This window comes from Rhagoletis zephyria, unplaced genomic scaffold (genome assembly GCF_001687245.7).
Source record: "Rhagoletis zephyria isolate East Lansing unplaced genomic scaffold, Rhagoletis_zephyria_1.1 Rzeph_scaffold_09032, whole genome shotgun sequence".
Lineage (NCBI taxonomy): Eukaryota > Metazoa > Arthropoda > Insecta > Diptera > Tephritidae > Rhagoletis > Rhagoletis zephyria.
In genome coordinates, this window is record NW_016166111.1 from 18859 (window position 1) to 25281 (window position 6423).

Consider the following 6423-nt stretch of genomic DNA (forward strand, 5'->3'; position numbering starts at 1 on the left):
TTTTAGAAATGTTTATATTACAAGTAAAAAGAGAAAAACTATGAACTAGTTTCATTATATGAAAAATTTGTACTTTGAATCTTTGACTATTTTATCCTTTCGAGTTTCTAACTCATAAAACTTTAATCTGTATAGTTGTAGTAACATTGAACCACAAGGTGCATTTCAAGAAAAGCACTAAATGTGCGCTCGACGTAAGTTGATACAAGCGGCGCCCAATTTAAATATGGAACGTTTGAAACGTTCATATTATCAGGAATAAGGGCGTTTTCCTCGCCCTTTACAATTTTATCCACACCCCTTATTGTCTCCAAGCCTACGTTAGCTGAGAAAACGGCTTTGAATTTTTTCAACACCAATTTGCGCTTCTATAAGCCGCATGGGCATGCGTATATTTTTTAAACTTTAAAAAAATATTGTAAATGCTATAATAACTTTTTTAAAGGTAGAAAAGGCAAAAAAGAGTAAATATCTTAAAAAAGGCAAAAAGAAAGGCAAATATATTAAAAAGGCAAAAAAGGCAACATCAAATGTGTATATATGGAATCAGGGAAAGCTAAATCGTGGACATTCTTAATCGAATATACTCTATCTCTTTAGCAGAAAAAAGGCAATTTCCATAAAATCGGTTCCCTGATTATTACCGAAAAAAGGGAAAAGACACTTGTAGGTCTAAATACAGGAGAATAGAATTTCATTTTAATATTTTGAGAGAAAACCTCATTTTCAAAAGGAATTGCATTTCCATATATGACTGCACCTTTAAAAATTAGCCCATTTTAAATGTGTTTTTGAACATTTCTAATTTAAGTTTGGCAACGCATACTTCACCTTTTCGATTGACACTGTTAGCCTTTACGTTGGCCACTTACCAAAAAATTAAAACTGTTTCGTTTCAATTAGTAGATTGGTCAGTTTAGTTCTGTGCCACTTAGCTTTATTTTATTTTATTTTATTTTTATTTTTTATTTTTTTTTATATTTTTATATTTATTTTTATTATTTTTTTATTATAATTTATTTATTTTTTCTGCCGGTGCCGGTTATTATAATTTCGATATCCACTCAAATATATAAATTGGTGCAAGTCGCTTATCTAGTTGACTGCAATTTCAAATTTCACAAAATTTAAATTGAAACACCAATCGAAGTCAATTTAATGCGTATTCGTCTAATAATTAGACTCTAATTCATAACAAACTATGCGTAGCTGTAGGTATTTATAGCTTATTGATGAATGTTGTAAGACACGCACAATGCAAAATCCACCTGCCACTCGACACTTCAGCGCTCTTTACAGTAATAAGAGTACGAAACGCGTTCACTGCTGCAGACTAAAAAAAAACAGGTGAAATTACTAATTAAGATGGATGAAGCAACAGATTTTGTATTGCACCGTCTGAAGCGCCACGAGCAACTGTCACAGTAATATTGCAACGATTGCCGCCCAACATCTAACTGTATAGCGCTACGTACCATACGTATGTCAAAGTAATGAAATGCAATGCAAAAGCAAATGAAAATAAAAAGAAACTGCAATATAAAAAAAGGAATCTTAATAAAAAAAAAAATGGAATAAAAAATAAATAAATAGAAAATGCCAAAATACTATTAGCGAAAAGTAGTGCTTAAATAATAAAATGTTGAGAAAATGCAATAAAACAAAAAGTAAAATAGCCGTACCTAACGTAAGTTGCAATGAAACACGCAAAGCGGTTGCAATTACAACTTTAACATTATTTACAAATTAATAAGTAAAGTCACGAAAAACAAAAGCAAATATTGTACACTAATTAGAGAAGAAGAAAATACGTTACTTAATGCTAATGCCAATGTATTAAAAACAACTAGCAACTAATCACACGCCTAAACCCTCGACAACCTCATTTAAAGGCAGTGGCAATAAACTAAAAACAAAGTGGTTTGCGTTTATTGATCCTAAGTGGATTATCGGAAAGCATTTCATGTGATACAGTGGGCGCTAACGCAGAAAATCTGGCACAAAAATTAAGAGTATGAACGTAGTTCATCTTATTATAAGCATCAACGAAAGTACACACTGTATATTGGCAAATATTCAATTCAATTACGCGCATATTAAAATGACCGCGTTCGTTCTGAAAAAGCATCTGTGTAATGAGTAATCAAGATAAAAACAAAATAAGTAAAAAAGTCTAAGTTCGCGTGAAGCCGAACATTAAATACCCGGCGCAAGTATTAAATATAGTTTTTCACCTTTCTGAAAACTACCGTTACATGGTAAGAAGGGTGGTTTTACCCCTATTTCTAACAATTTCGATAGTATGCCCAGTTATGCTTAATGAGATAAACTTATATAGTTAGATGTGGATGGTATCACGCCCACTTCCCGAAATTCTATAATAATGTTAATTCTTTTCTAGGGATTGTTGTTAGTGTCAATATTGAGTAAATTCGCGTCTTTAAATGTCAAAATATCGAAGTTTTAAGAATTTCTGAAATTTATCGTTATATGAGAAGTGGGAGTAATTTTAGTCCGATTTCAATAATTTTTACCGTTTTGCTTTTATGTGGTAAGCAAAATAATCGTACCAAGTTTGGTACAAATTGATCGGACGGTTACCGAGATATACAGTATTGGCCACATCTAAGCACCCACATTTCAAAGTGATATTATTTGCCACTTATGTTTAATTATATATTTTTAAGAATTTTCAATTGAAATGCAGTTCATTCCCTAAAAAAAAAACCATATAAACCCAAGTTTTAAACTTTGTAAAATACTACAAAAAAATGCAACAAATTTTCAGGTGAATTTCAAATTTTTTTCTCAGAAGTGTTAGAATTTTTTTGAGTACGCAGTTTTATTGCCAATTTAATTTTAGTCTAACAATGTGCAAGTTTCAAGTGGCTAACTATTACCGTTGAGTCTTTAGAATTTTGAGGACAACTTTTTAAAGTTTGATAAATTTTTTTTGCAATTTGTGCAAGCTTTGAAAATTTTATTATTGTGGTTTCTCTTATAGATTGAATTATAATTTAACTGAAAATTATAAAAAATTAGTAAATAAACATAATTTGCAAACGAATAATTTTGAATTTTGTTGCTAATTAGTTGATTATTTCCCTCAGTGTACTCATGAAATTTGATGTGTAAAGATCTGTGTACGGCTTGGCGAAGCATTAGGCGATATAGTTACGGTGGCGAGAATGTAAGTAGGGAAGAGACATTTTGGCTATTTTTTTAATTTTTTTTTGTTATTTTTTATATAAATATAGCTTGCTTCCTAAAATCACATATACATCAAAATTGCAAACTTTGTAGAACATTGTTTACAAATGTTTATCAAAATTTGAAACTTTTTAATCCGATTTTTTAGATTTTTTGAGCATGCAGCCCATTAAATTTTAGTATAATATACTACATGCATGAAGTAGCTAGGACTTACCGTTGATTTTTGGCAATTTTATTGTTCCCGCGTCTTCTTCCATACAAAAAATGTGGGACAGGTTTTTTGTATGGAGAAAATGAGCAACTCCTTGCACCAAAAAATTCCCCAAAAACAACGGTGAGTCTTAGCTTTGTAATACCAAAATTCAATCGGCTACAAAACTGCATACTCAGAAGAAATCTAATTAAAAAGCTCAAAATTTTGATGAAACTTAGACTAATTTTGCTAGCTTTTGTACAAAGTTTAAAATCTTGACTTACATGGTTTTTGTTAAATAACGAGCTACACTTTCATAAGAAAATAATAAACGTTAAATAAACGAAAGGAAAATAGCCAAACAGCTCTAAAATTTCTCTTCGCTATTTATATTTTCGCCCTTGTACATACATAAATACATAAACTAAACATTAATTTAATTTCATTTTATAAATTTGTTCGGGACTAGTACGTAAAATTTTCATAACCACTTCGGGAATAGCTCAGGACTTTTTCAGATTCATTTCATGACTAGTTTATAACTACCACGAAATTATTGGGAACCATACCTGGGGTAGTGTTTATGTGGTCTTGAAAAAGTCGTGAAAGTTGTCCCTAAATTATCACGGAAAGTCTTGAAATGGTCCCGAAATCATCCCTTACTAGTACCAAAATGGTTCCGAACCAGTCCTAAAGTGTTTCCGAAACAGTCCTGAACTAGTCTCGAAATGGTCCTGGAATAGTCGTGAGCTAGGCCCGAAATGGCTTCTAACTAGTTCAGTAATATTCATTTGTACACACACGAAGCAATTACAGATTTTCCGCTGGGTTACACAAGAAGCAGTTACAAATTTTCTGCTGGTTTAACGCAAATTTTACCCATACCGAGAGCTAAGATATTTAACCATAAAAAAATAGTAAATATTGTTTAAGAGATTTTATAAAAAAAATTCATATGGAAAGAAAAATTAGAAGTTTTCATCTTTTCATCTTGTTTTCTTCAAGGTTCGTCATTTTCCCAGGTGGTCTGTATCAGCTATCGGCTAGCAGCGAAACTACATACAATGGACAATATCATGGAGCTTAACTGCGTACTCATCTGATATGAAAACAGCAAAATTGTTAAGCAAACATTCACGGAACATCGAAAAATAATTCAGACTTCTACAATATGTTCATATTTTTAATCAAATGTTAAGAATTAAGTTTACAACTAAATATTTATACTTACAACCTGTGTTGCCCTATTTACACTCTTAATTGTAAATTACAGTTTTTTGGATGAGGTTGCAGTTTTTGAAATTACCTCTTAGCGCAAATAACAGTTTTTTTTTCAAAATTTTAGATTTGAACGACGACATTCGCCCAAAACCGGCTCACAGCGAGGTAATTTTGCATGATAATCTGGCATTTCTACCAGGCAAACAAAAATAGGCAGGAAGTAGCAGCGGAAATATTTTTATCCGGATCCCACATGATGCTCCTGAAAGTCTGCTACATTTCTGGATCCGAATTGTAAACATACGTCCCTCCGCCTGACCCGGAAAAATGCAATTTTTCATGCAATTCTGGCATTTCTACCAGGCGAACATAAATAGGAAGAAAGCAGCAGCGGAAATATTTTTGGTCCGGATTCCAAATGGTGCCTCTTAATATGTCCTACATTTCCGGACCCGAACTTTACACATCCGCCCTTCCGCCTAGCCCGAACAAATGCAATTTTGTGTGCATTTCTGAGGTTTTTACCAGGCGAACATAAATGGGAAGAAATTACCAGCGGAAATATTTTTGGTCCGGATCCCACATGATGCCCCTGAAAATGTGCTACATTTTTGCACCCACATCCGCTCAACCGGCTGCTCAGTAAAATGCAATTTTGCATGCAATTCTGGCATTTCTACCCAGCGAATATAAATATGCAGGATGCGGCAGCGGACTTTTTTCACCAGTTATTATATTTTAGGCTACATGTTTATTCCCGAATTTTAAACATCTGCAAAAACCGGCATCTCAAGTTCTCATAATTTTCTATGCAATTCTTACATTCTACCGAACAGTAAAATATGCAGAAAGTGGTAGCGGAGAAATTTTTTCTCCGTATCCCACATCCTATTCTTGAAAACATCATTGTACTTACCGATAGCGTAGGTACTTAAGTACATACCTGTGCACTTTTTCTATAAATATAATATGTTTATTAGATTTTTATTTAAGGAGCGAAGCTATAATTGTAAAATATATACCTAAGGATATACGTTCTACCAACTATAAATATAATTTTCATTAAAAAAAAATATGCTGATCTTGTCACACAGTACACTATTATCGTCATATCGTTTAATCGTCGCTAGTATCTAGCGCTGAATATAATTACCCTCACCCTTCAAAAATTGACGTGAGTATCGATCCATTTCTTTAAAGTAAGTTCTTGTCACAATTTTAAAATGCATACCCACATACATACATACATAGATTTGAATCCATGCAAATTTGCGTGAGTGAGATTAACACTTAAATAATAGGGTAATTCACTTTTTATTGCGGACGAAACTGTGATAATTTAAAAAGTACAAAACGAAATAAAATCGATTCTTATTGCGAACAATTGCACTATCTATGGCTCTGAGTGTTGCAGACCTTCATTAAAATGCTAAATGGCTGAAAGTAGATTATCGACTGCCTTGCACTTAAGGTGTCTTGTAATCTTTTTGGATTGGCGATATATCAAGGCATTTGTTGTTGTCTTTTTTCGCTAGTTGCTTACTTGTTTTCTATTTTCTATTCGCTGATATCATCAAATGCTTGCTACTAACAAACAGCTGCTGTTTTTTGCTTTTTTTTTTCCAAATTTGTGTTAATACTTTTTAGCATGTATATGTTGTTGTTTTATTGCTTCTTTCTCTCGTCTGTGCCTATCGACTTTTATGTTCTGAGTTCACTGGTTAATCCACATTTTCAAATTCTTACTTAAGTTTTTTACGGAATATAAAAAAAATGTTACGGTCTAAATGATGTTT

The 6423-nt window shown here is 32.4% G+C and overlaps 1 protein-coding gene across 2 annotated transcripts in view; it reads right to left on the reverse strand.

The window, feature by feature from the left end:
• The window catches only part of LOC108375508 (alpha-tocopherol transfer protein-like), a 10272-nt gene extending 8841 nt beyond the window's left edge, over nt 1–1431 (reverse strand). Inside the window, exon 1 of one of the 2 annotated variants that reach the window (XM_017631644.1) lies at nt 873–1431. The gene's annotated coding sequence lies outside the window, so the exon portion shown is untranslated. The remainder of the gene's footprint in view (nt 1–872) is intronic. The other variant, XM_017631643.1, reaches the window with a different exon arrangement.
• Between the last annotated feature and the right edge of the window lie 4992 nt (nt 1432–6423).